Raw genomic sequence first — 12,712 nt, forward strand, 5'->3', positions numbered from 1 at the left:
TCTAGATGAGGCATACACTATTCTGCCATAGTCAAGACATGTGCAGACAAAGGTTCTGTAGAATGTGAGAAAACGACCTACTGCTAAGGCATTTTAATATATTTAGTGTCTTCGGACATCGACATTTTCCATCATGCAGGTGAGTCAGCCATGTTAACCACTTGTCAAAAGGATGAGGCCAAATAATCGCATTGAGGTTTTAAAATCCAAGATGGTCCCTCTCAGCCAGAGCCCTAAGTAAGGAAAGGGCCCACATAAACGATTAAATACACACAGAAACAGTTCATCCTGTACAGAAATTAAAGTAAGTTTCTTCAGCCCAATCTCCCAACCTCTTTAGGGTCGGCTCTAGTTGATGTCTGTTATTGATGAGATTGGAGGGAGAGCACTCTACAGCAAAATTTTCCATTAATAATGAATGTCTGACGGGATACCTTACTGTTAAAGAGATACAGCAATAATAAAGATGCTGACTCTCAGAAAGCTACCCTGAGGAACATAATTCTGTTGAGGGAATTGGTCGGAGTATACAGCATAGTATGTCGTCTAAAAAATGAGATCGACAGGAAGTGCAAAATGGCTAAGCAGGGATGGCTAGAGGACAAATGTGAGGATGTAGAGGCTTATCTCACTAGGGACAAGATAGATACTGCCTACACGAAAATTAAAGAGACCTTTGGAGAAAAGAGAACCACTTGTATGAATATCAAGAGCTCAGATAGAAACCCAGTTCTAAGCAAAGAAGGGAAAGCAGAAAGGTGGAAGGAGTATATAGAGGGTCTATACAAGGGCGATGTGCTTGAGGACAATATTATGGAAATGGAAGAGGAGGTAGATGAAGATGAAATGGAAGATACGATACTGCGTGAAGAGTTTGACAGAGCACTCAAAGACCTGAGTCGAAACAAGGCCCCAGAGGTAGACAACATTCCATTAGAACTACTGATGGCCTTGGGAGAGCCAGTCATGACCAAACTCTACCATCTGGTGAGCAAGATGTATGAGACAGGCGAAATACCCTCAGACTTCAAGAAGAATATAATTCCAATCCCAAAGAAAGCAGGTGTTGACAGATGTGAAAATCATTTTAATAAGTCACAGCTGCAAAATACTAACGCGAATTCTTTACAGACGAATGGAAAAGCTAGTAGAAGCCGACCTCGGGGAAGATCAGTTTGGATTCCGTAGAAATATTGGAACACGTGAGGCAATACTGACCCTACGACTTCTCTTAGAAGAAAGATTAAGGAAAGGGAAACCGACGTTTCTAGCATTTGTAGACTTAGAGAAAGCTTTTGAAAATGTTGACTGGAATACTCGCTTTCAAATTGTAAAGGTGGCAGGGGTAAAATACAGGGAGCGAAAGGCTATTTACAATTTGTACAGAAACCAGATGGCAGTTATAAGAGTCGAGGGGCATGAAAGGGAAGCAGTCGTTGGGAAGGGAGTGAGACAGGGTTGTAGTCTGTCCCCGGTGTTATTCAATCTGTATATTGAGCAAGCAGTAAAGGACACAAAAGAAAAATTCGGAGTAGGTATTAAAGTCCATGGAGAAGAAATAAAAACTTTGAGGTTCGCCGATGACATTGTAATTCTATCAGAGACAGCAAAGGAGAGTGTCTTGAAAGGAGGATATAAGATGAACATCAACAAAATCAAAACGAGGATAATGGAATGTAGTTGAATTAAGTCGGATGATGCTGAGGGAATTAGATTAGGAAATGAGACACTTAAAGTAGTAAAGGAGTTTTGCTATTTGGGGAGCAAAATAACTGATGATGCTCGAAGTAGAGAAGATATAAAATGTAGACTAGCAATGGCAAGGAAAGCGTTTCTGAAGAAGAGAAATTTGTTAACATCGAGTATAGATGTGTCAGGAAGTCGTTTCTGAAAGTATTTGTATGGAGTGTAGCCATGTATGGAAGTGAAACATGGACGATAAATAGTTTGGACAAGAAGAGAATAGAAGCTTTCGAAATGTGGTGCTACAGAAGAATGCTGAAGATTAGATGGGTAGATCACATAGCTAATCATGAAGTATTGAATAGAATTGGGGAGAAGAGGAGTATGTGGCACAACTTGACAAAAAGAAGTGACCTGTTAGTAGGACATGTTCTGAGGCATCAAGGGATCACAAATTTAGCATTGCAGGGCAGCGTGGAGGGTAAAAATCATAGAGGGAGACCAAGAGATGAATACACTAAGCAGATTCAGAAGGATATAGGCTGCAGTAGGTAGTGGGAGATGAAGAAGCTTGCACAGGATAGGGTAGCATGGAGAGCTGCATCAAACCAGTCTGAGGACTGAAGACCACAACAACAACAACATACAGCATAGAACTGATACCAGAAATATCGTCCAGCAAGGAAGGACAGCAGCAAGATGGGAGATGCCCACAAAATCCCCATTGATGCAGTTGACAGACGTTGTGCCCCCATGTGGTATCCCATGCTTTCTCGAGATGCCAATACGAATATATTGCTGCATAGGAATGAGTCGAGCCACAACCTCTGATTGGAGGAAATATGCAAGTGTGGAGGTACTTCCGAAACTCATACTGGAAACAGCTGAGCAATCTCGAGGTTTCGAGAGACCACACCATGCGTCTGTTCACCATCAGCTAAAGAGTCGCTTCTACCTAGCTAGGGAGCGCAGCGCTCCTGTCTGGAGACAACTTGTCCTTCCCTGTGGTATCAGAATAGCCTTCCACCATGGATCCGGATACTAGCCTTCAGCTCATATTTTGTTGAAGAGCCGTAGGAGGACTTCTTCTGTCTCCATGTGTAGTTGCATGCCATATCGACTCCTATCAGTCCTGGCGTAGTGTCACGTGCAGTGGTTAGCGCAGGCTGGAGTTTACACATGAATTGTTCGACGAAAAGTCTACGCTCTGTCTCTCCATGTGTCCCATATGCTAGTGGAATCGATGATTAACGTAATAGGCGGAGGTCAAATCAGAAAAGTGTTTCACCATCGTCTGCACTAATTCTGCAGGTCCTACATGGAGGAGAAGATGGTTAAATGTCACCGGTTTCGAGCCTGGAGTTTTAGTCATGATATCTTCCGAATGGACTCCGACAGTTTCGTTACTGGTGTGAAATGGTTAAGGGATGTTAACACTTCTCTCCTAGCACTCTCTTTTCGTTCCCTGATGTTACTTACCGTTTTAGTCCTCGCTTGCCGAAAGGCTACGAGATTGTCTTCACTTGGTGTACTCCTAAACCAATGTAAAGCAGTGTAAAGCAGTTCGCCTGTCCTGAATTGCCAATCGACGTTCCTCGTTCAGCAATTGACGGCTTTTCGTCTGGGCTGGCTGGAAGATGTAGGAAAGGGGGAATCAGCAGCATGGAGCATCACATCTGTGATGTGATCCACCAACTCTGAGTACTGTCAAATTGTTGGAATACAGACAGTGCCCAATTCGATTTGCTCAACATCCACTTAGGATGCTCCCGTTCAGGCGTTGTAGCGGCGGCTAGGTGAAGGTGGATGGGAAAGTAGTCACTTGAGTATCAGTCGGTTACCGCTTTCCACGCAATGGCATCGGCGATGACAGGAGAAGATAGGGACAGATGTAGGGCAGACAACAGCCCAGTGGCCATGTAGAATTGCGTCATTGCCCCGGTATTAAGGATGCAGATATCCTCTGACAACTACACTACTGGCCATTAAAATTGCTACACCACGAAGATGACGTGCTACAGACGCGAAATTTAACAGACAGGAAGAAGATGCTGTGATATGCAAATGATTAGTTTTTCAGAGCATTCACACAAGGTTGGCGCCTCTGGCGACACCTACAACGTGCTGACACGATGAAAGTTTCGAACCGATTTCTCATACACAGACAGCAGTTGACCGGCGTTGCCTGGTGAAACGTTGTTGTGATGCCTCGCGTAAGGAGGAGAAATGCGTACCATCACGTTCCCGACTTTGATAAAGGTCGGATTGTAGCCTATCGCGATTGCGGTTTATCGTATCGCGACATTGCTGCTCGCGTTGGTCGAGATCCAATGACTGTTAGCAGAATATGGAATCGGTGGTTCCAGGAGGGTAATACGGAACGCCGTGCTGGATCCCAACGGCCTCGTACCACTAGCAGTCGAGATGACAGCCATGTTATTCGCATGGCTGTAACGGTTCGTGCAGCCATGTCTCGATCCCTGAGTCAACAGATAGGGACGTTTGCAAGACAACAACCATCTGCACGAACAGTCTGACGACTTTTGCAGCAGCATGGACTGTCATCTCGGAGACCATGGTTGCGGTTACCCTTGACGCTGCATCACAGACAGGAGCGCCTGCGATGGTGTACTCAACGACGAACCTGGGTGCACGAATGGCAAAACGTCATATTTTCGAATGAATCCAGGTTCTGTTTACAGCATCATGATGGTCGCATCCATGTTTGGCGACATCGCGGTGAACGCACATTGGAAGCGTGTATTCGTCATCGCTATACTGGCGTATCACCCGGCGTGATGGTATGGGGTGCCATTGGTTACATGTCTCGGTCACCTCTTGTTCGCATTGAAGGCACTTTGAACAGTGGACGTTACATTTTAGATGTGTTACGACCCGTGGTTCTACCCTTCGTTCGATCACTGCCAAGCCCTACATTTCAGCAGGGTAATGCACGACCGCATGTTGAATGTCCTGTACGGGCCTTTCTGGATACAGAAAATGTTCAACTGCTGCCCTGGCCAGCACATTCTCCAGATCTCTCACCAATTGAAAACGTCTGGTCAATGGTGGCCGAGCAACTGGCTCGTCACAATACGCCAGTCTCTACTCTTGATGAACAGTGGTACCGTGTTGAAGCTGCATGGGCAGCTGTACCTGTACACGCCATCCAAGCTCTGTTTGACTCAATCCTCAGGCGTATCAAGGCCGTTATTACGGCCAGAGGTGGTTGTTCTGGGTACTGATTTCTCATGATCTGTGCGCCCAAATTGCGTGAAAATGTTATCACATGTCAGTTCTAGTATAATATATTTGTCCCATGAATACCCGTTTATCATCTGCATATCTCCTTGGTGTAGCAGTTTTAATGGCCAGTAGTGTATCAGCCAATTACGCTACACCTGGGCAGACAGTAGAAGAGCACCACACCACATGATATGTATTGATGTCTCCAGGAATGAGCAGGGGATTTGTCGCACGAGATCAGTAAGTGCTGTGCCAGCAAGGGTTTCATTTATACAGGGCACACCATAGGGCGATATGGCTACTGCTACTGCAGCTGCTCATAGGTCAGTGGTGAGGGTAAATAAAAAGTAAATGAAAGTCACCAAAATGTCAGTCAACTGAAAGACTTGCACCAGGCCATGCTATCAGAAGACATTTATTTTATTTAATGTTGAGAATGATGGGCGGATAGTGGTGTGCTTCGTTGATGAGCATGGCTGCACTACCCTTGGCTCACTGACCACTTAGGTCACTGTTTCTGTGAAGATTAAATCCTGGCATCACAGGAGAATCTGTGGCCTTGAAGTGCGTCTCCTGAAGGCATATTGAATAGGCTTCTCTTGTACAAGCAGTTTCGATGTGTTCTATAACCATTCACATTCTACTGAAGGATGGGAGGCATTTTAACCACTGATTTTAACTATTGGTAAGTCCTGTAGTCTTGGAAGGAATTTAAAATGGTTTAGAGGAGGAGCAGATGGGCTACATGATAGACCAAGCATAATTCCATTTCCATTTGACAGTCTTCCCCATCAGACGTTTCTGAAGCAGTACGGTTAGAGATCCTGACGTCGTGCTTTTTAGATCTGATCTTTCTGCCTATTGGTTCACCTTTCTTTGTCACTGAGAGCAATTCGCTGGATTGAGGACATATGGATAGGCTCTAAGATATAAGAAACCAAAGCTGACGTATTCAGAAAACGTGGGTAAACTAAAAGTGAGTAGAAAGGTGGGTGTTTATTCTAACTGACCATCCACCTGTTTCAACAAGTTTTTCACCTCTTATACCTTCGTTTTGGCATTCCACTGAAAGTTCATTGGGGTCCAGATGCATGAGGGAACTACTTGATACGAGAATTCTGCTGTAATTGACAGTGGTGTGCATGGCAACAACTATAGAATATTCCCCAAGATGTTTGCTTTGCATTTCAGCTTGACTGGACACCATTGTCTCTGTTAGCAGAATGCCATTTGAAACCTTTTAATTGACTTAGGAACTCCAACAACTCCTGCCGCTCCCTTCTGTACGTGGAATGTGGATGTTCTCTCGAATGTACGCTCTTCTTAACATGGAATATATACTATTGCGTATTGGTATTGTTGTTGTTGTTATTGTGGTCTTCAGTCATGAAACTGGTTTGATGCAGCTCTCCATGCTACCCTATCCAGTGCAAGCTTCTTCATCTCCCACTACCTACTGCAGCCTACATCCTTCTGAACCTGCTTAGTGTATTCATCTCTTGGTCTCCCTCTACGATTTTTACCCTCCACGATGCCCTCCAATACTAAATTGGTGATCCCACGATATCTCAGAACATTTCCTACCAACCGATCCCTTCTTCTAGTCAAGTTGTGCCACAAGCTCCTCTTCTCCCCAATTCTATTCAATACCTCCTCATTAGTTATGTTATCTACCCATCTAATCTTCAGCATTCTTCTGTAGCACCACATTTCGAAAGCTTCTACTATCTTCTTGTCTAAACTATTTATCGTCCACGTTTCACTTCCATACATGGCTACACTCCATACAAATACTTTCAGAAACGACTTCCTGACACATCTACACTCGATGTTAACAAATTTGTCTTCTTCAGAAACGCTTTCTTTGCCATTGCCAGTCTACATTTTATATCCTCTCTACTTCGGCCATCATCAGTTATTTTACTCCCCAAATAGCAAAACTCCTTTACTACTTTAAGTATCTCATTTTCTAATCTAATTCCCTCAGCATCACCCGACTTAATTCCACTACATTCCATTATTCTCGTTTTGCTTTTGTTGATGTTCATCTTATACCCTCTTTTCAAGACACTCTCCATTCCGTTCAACTGCTCTTTCAAGTCCTTTGCTGTCTCTGACAGAATTACAATGTCATCGGCGGACCTCAAAGTTTTTATTTCTTCTCCATGGATTTTAATACCTACTCCGAACTTTTCTTTTGTTTCCTTTATTACTTGCTCAATATACAGATTGAATAACATCGGGGATAGGCTACAACCCTATCTCACTCCCTTCCCAACGACTACTTCCCTTCCATACCCCTCGACTCTTATAACTGCCATCTGGTTTCTGTACAAATTGTAAATAGCCTTTTGCTGCCTGTATTTTGGTATTGTTATATTACTGTTATTCACCATTGAAATACAAGTGTCAGGTGGGCTGTCCACCCGACTTCTCTTTGTGGAGTGGGCAGGTAAATACTCCAGTGGCGCAAGCGTTTCATTGGGAGTTTGGATTTTGCGAGCCATTTTGGGCCGAAGGAAATCGATCGTCCAACCAGACAGAGCTCCGAACGCCTAGGTAAGACATTTACAACTTGAGGTGTAATTTCGCTAATTACTATTCTTCCTCCACAGCCATGCATCTTATTGGCTCGCAGTACACCTTAAGACTGATGTTCTTTTATAGGGGTTTGTTCTGTGCTAGCGAACCAGGCATTTTAGCCAAGATCCCTGTTCCTTGGACGTACAACGATCCACCACTAAGCCATGCAGTGATTGCTGACACATGCCCAGACCTCACAGCTACAGATGACAGGTGGCGCTTAACGACCCCCAGTTAAGGAAACCTGGGGTCGCCAAGCCCGTATTCAGTTACAAAGACTGAACTTCCTGAGGTGCGTGACATTTGAAACGAGCTGGCAGGCACGTGTGGCTTATCGAATGCCATGGAAACAGCGAGCGTCACCAGCCAGTAAGGAAATCTCGCTGACTTCGAACGTGGACTAGTCATTGTATGTGAACTGAGTACATCAGGGACATGTGAACCCTTCTAAAGCTCCACAAGTAGACTGTTGGTGATGTGACTGTGAAATGGAAACGTGAAGAAACAACTACAGCTAAAGCAAGACCAGACAGACCTCATGTAGTGACTGACAGAGAGTGGCTGTAAAACATCGCATGAAATCAGCAGGAGCTCCAAAGAGCTACAAGAAATCCAGCTAGTACAATGACCGTACATAGGGAGGTCAAAAGAATGGAGGTACCAGTTATTCGTAAGCCACACATTTCTGTACAAGGTACTGAGTGATGCTTGAGGTGGTGTTAAGAGCGACGCTACTGGCAGTGGATGACTGCAAACGAGTGATTCTGAGTGATGAATCACATTATAACCTGTGGCAATTGGATAGATGGATTCTGGTTTGAGAACGTTACCTGCCATCAGATGTGTTACTAACAGTCAAGTACAGAGAAGGTGGTGTTGTGGTGTGGGGTGTTTTCCGAGCTTAGGATGTGATCCTCCTATTTCCATTCAGAAAACGCTGAATATGAAAAGATATAAACAAATTTCATAGCATTGCATACTGTGCACGGCAGAGGACAGTGCACCCTAGTATAAAGCAGCATTTGTGGGGCAGTGGTTTATGAACAACAACATCCCTGAAATTGACTAGCATGGTCAGAGTCCCGACCTCAACACCGTGGAATGAAGATGGATTAGAATATCAACCTCCCTGTGAAACCTAGCGTCCAACACCACTTTCTTCCCCAGTTTCGGCTTTTGAGAAAGAATGGGTCTCCATGCCTCCACAAACGGTCAGACATCTCAGTTAAATTGTCTCAGGCAGCGTTCAATCGGTCATAACGGAGAAGGGTGGATGCACCTCATATTAATGTTCACTAATAGGCGTCTGGATACTTTCGATCAGATAGTGAAAATCAGAAGAAATTCTGGTCGTACGTAAAGTACACAAGCGGCAAGACGCAGTCAATACGTTCGCTGCGCAGTGCCGATGGTACTGTTACCGACGACTGTGCCGCTAAAGCAGAGTTATCAAATGCAGTTTTCCGAAATTCCTTCACTAGGGAAGACGAATGGAATATTCCAGACTTTGAAACACGAACAGCTGCTAGCATGAGTATCATAGAAGTAGATACCTTAGGGATTGCGAAGCAACTCAAATCGCTTGATACAGGCAAGTCTTCAGGTCCACATTGTATACCGATTAGGTTCCTTTAGGATTACGCTGATACAATAGCTCCCTACTTAGGAATCATATACAACCGCTCGCTCACCTATAGATCTGTACCTACTGAAACACGTATGTTGTGTGGCAGCGATGATGAGGCATTGTAGAATCTCTGACCAGAGCAGTTGCGCTCGAAGCGCAGTGCAGTACAGTAGTCTGTCGGCAGTTGTAGCCGAGTAGAGTTGCGGTCTAGTTGCCAGAGAGTTCAGTAGTGGTAGCCCAGAGCAGTCGGCGGGCGTCGGCACCGCAATGGTCGAGATACAGGATAAGGTATATTGTTAATTAGCATCGCGCTCAGCTAGTAATGTAAATTAACTGTTGTGTTAAAAAATCGCCCCCAATAATAATTTTGATTTAAAAGCAATTTTTAACAAAGAATCATTTGATTTCCTTCCATTTCCTTTAAACAAAAGAATTTCAATTAACTTCAAAAAAGAATTTAGTTATTGCGATGCATATGCTGCAAGCTATGGCGCGGAATAAGAGCAGATATTTCTCATGCAGTCATATTAAGGTAAGAAATTAATTTTGATTTTTTGCACAGGGCCAAAGACCAACATTTCGGTTAAATTAAGTTTGATTATCACTGTAGTTTCATTGTCATGGGGTCATCTTACATTTTGTGTCGAGAACTTATTCTTGGGTCAGATTGCTAATTTTTGCTTAATTGTCTTTGTCATTAACATTTTTGCGGGAAGGTTATATTTGGCTCCATTTCTATTAAGTATTGTCATTCGAATATTTTTGTGGGGAGGTTACACTTGGCGACACCCAGTCCAGGATCGTATTTCGTGAGAATCTTTTGAAAAACAGTCAGATATCTGCTCTTATTTGCTTAAATATAATTATAATTTGGCGCAACGCTTTTACTAATTTGTGACTTTCTTTCCCTAGATCATCGGCAATTCGTTGCTCTGTTGTATTTGTGTGTTGCTTTTGCATTGTGCTTATTTCTTTTGTGAATATTTGTGTCTATTGTGAAAATGCCGCAAAAGACTGTGAATAGTGTATCGCGAGGCATTATGAACGAAATTACCGACTTAAACAACGTGACCAATAGTACTAGTGACACGCAGTGTAATGATGACAATGCTGTGTTCACTAACAGTCAGTGCGTTCCAATCGCGAATGACGACTTTTACCTTAATGATGAACAAGAGAACTCAATTGTCTCCTCTGTCAATTTGACGACAATTGATGACGCGGGGCGTTCTGTTGGAATGAGCGCTGCCCAGCATAACACACCCGGTTTGGAAAATTCAAGTAACGAACAGACAAATTTGTCTAATGAAAATGGACAGGATACTGAAAGTACGACGGATTTATTTAGTTCCGAAATAGTATCTGACAGTGCACATCCGATTGATAAACGTTTTTGTAAATTACAGAATGACCAAATGGTCACACAAAATGCGACAATTCCAGATCCACCATTAAACAACACAGTGAATGGAGTAGATAATGTTACATTGGGTCAAATTATGGCAATATTGCTACAAAATAAGGAAGAGTCCAAACAACAGAGTGAAAATCTCAAACAACACTTAAATAAAAAATTAGACAACAATGATGTAAATCTCAAACAACAACTTAGTGAACAGAACGAACAGTTAAATGAAAAATTAGATAACAATTCCAGACAGTTAAGTGAACAAATTAGAGCCGTTGCCGCGCAGTGCCATGACACTAAGGAACAGTTACGCGTGGAAATTGAGGCTTGTTCGCGAAAAAGTAGCGAAGAAATTAAGTCTGTTGCTCAGGAATTAAGGGAATTGCAAACAGCTGCAACAGAGACACTCAGAGACGAAATTAGCGGAGTCGCTAAACAATGCTCTGAAAAAGCTACACAATTACGCGACGAATTTAAAGCAATGACAGCAGAACTTTCGCGCACAATGGATGAAAAGATTGACGCGAAATTCCAACAACAGAACACTCAAATTAACGAACGTCTTAGTCTTCACATACAGAACAGTGATACACGTTTCCGCAAATTTATTGATGATCAAAATAAAGTAAAACGTCAAGTAATGGAAACAATCACTGCTCAGAGACAGGAAGACAAACGTAAGATGTTTGCGAAAGCAAAAACATACGTGGACAACAATATTGCTACAGTGTCCGACAAAATTAATACCATCGAACAGTCAAACACAGAATTACGTGACGAAATTTCTGATCTGAAATCGAAAACAGACACATACATAACAGATTTTCAAACAGTGACCGACAGACTCGAACAATTAGAACTAACACAGGATTCCGATGTCGTCAAAGCTGACGTTAGAAAACTGAACGAAACTACACGAAAATTGCAAAACCAGATTAATGCCACTGACACTAAAACCGATGATCAGGTAAAAATACTGACTGAAAAATGTGATGAATTGGCCAGTCGTATTGACGTTATCGAAACTACTAATGACAATAAATCAGACGATACTTCCCCGGTTGCATTTAATCAAACACAGGAATTTCAAAATCTACAGCAGACAATTAATGAGATAGATTCATCTAATAACACCTTGCGTAGAAAATTGTCAAGTTTACAGCAGGAGATAACACAGATAAAAAGTATTTCGGTTAATAACACATCACAGCAGACGCCACTTTGCGAACATTTGTCAGATTCGCGCAACGCGTGTAGTTTGGGTAATCTACAAAGAGCACACGACTTTGATTCCGAACAACCATAGTTCAATAGATTCTCTTACAATCCTGAACCTGTTCCATCACATAGAGACGATAATTTCGATTACAAACATTTTCTGTCAGTGAGAAAGTTTAAAGTGTTTAAAAACGACAGGACACAGATTCACCCGCTAGATTGGATACAACAATTTAGCTTTGCTTTTCCACCGACTTGGCCTGTAACGCATAAACTTGAATTTATTTGCAGCTTTTTGGAAGGCGAACCGGCAACTCGTATGAGGCCGATCGCGAGGCAATGTTATTCAGTGGAAGAGTTTCAGAATGCGTTTCTGTCAGCGTACTGGTCGAAGACGACACAGCGCGGAATTAAAGATCAGTTAATTAGCTTACCAAATTATGAGAACTCCAATTTTCCCAGTGTCACTCAATTCTTTGAACACATGGTGCAACAAAATCAGTATTTAAGTGAACCCTATAGTGAATCTGCACTCATTCAATTATGTATCTCTAAATTGCCACGATCATTAAGAGTGTCACTTTTAACAGGTCAACAAAAAGAAAATATTTCGGCATTCAGGGATCTGCTGCAGCTTTTAGAAGTGCAGCAATCAGATTATTCTTTCGTAAACAAAAATTTTTCATATAACAACCAAGGCCAACAGACGTACAGCAATTATGATCAGACACGTAATTTTAATAGGAAAAGTAACAGACGTTTTAGGAATGAAAACCACCAAAGCTTTAATAACAGACAAAATTCTAATTATCAATATCGTCAAAATTTTGAGCAACAGGAATCACATTTTGGTAACAATAGACGTTTTCCACCACAACAGCATGAAAGTCAACCGGTTAACATGCCTAACCAACAATGGAATGCACAAGGTCAACCAGGCTTTAATG

General features: G+C 42.6%; 1 protein-coding gene across 1 annotated transcript in view; it reads right to left on the bottom strand.

Annotated features, from left to right (window-relative positions):
* LOC126262661 (neuronal acetylcholine receptor subunit alpha-10-like) overlaps positions 1-12,712 on the bottom strand; it is a 243,878-nt gene that overhangs the window by 11,742 nt on the left and 219,424 nt on the right. The gene's annotated exons all lie outside the window — the stretch shown is intronic.

Source organism: Schistocerca nitens, chromosome 6 (genome assembly GCF_023898315.1).
Source record: "Schistocerca nitens isolate TAMUIC-IGC-003100 chromosome 6, iqSchNite1.1, whole genome shotgun sequence".
Taxonomy (NCBI): domain Eukaryota; kingdom Metazoa; phylum Arthropoda; class Insecta; order Orthoptera; family Acrididae; genus Schistocerca; species Schistocerca nitens.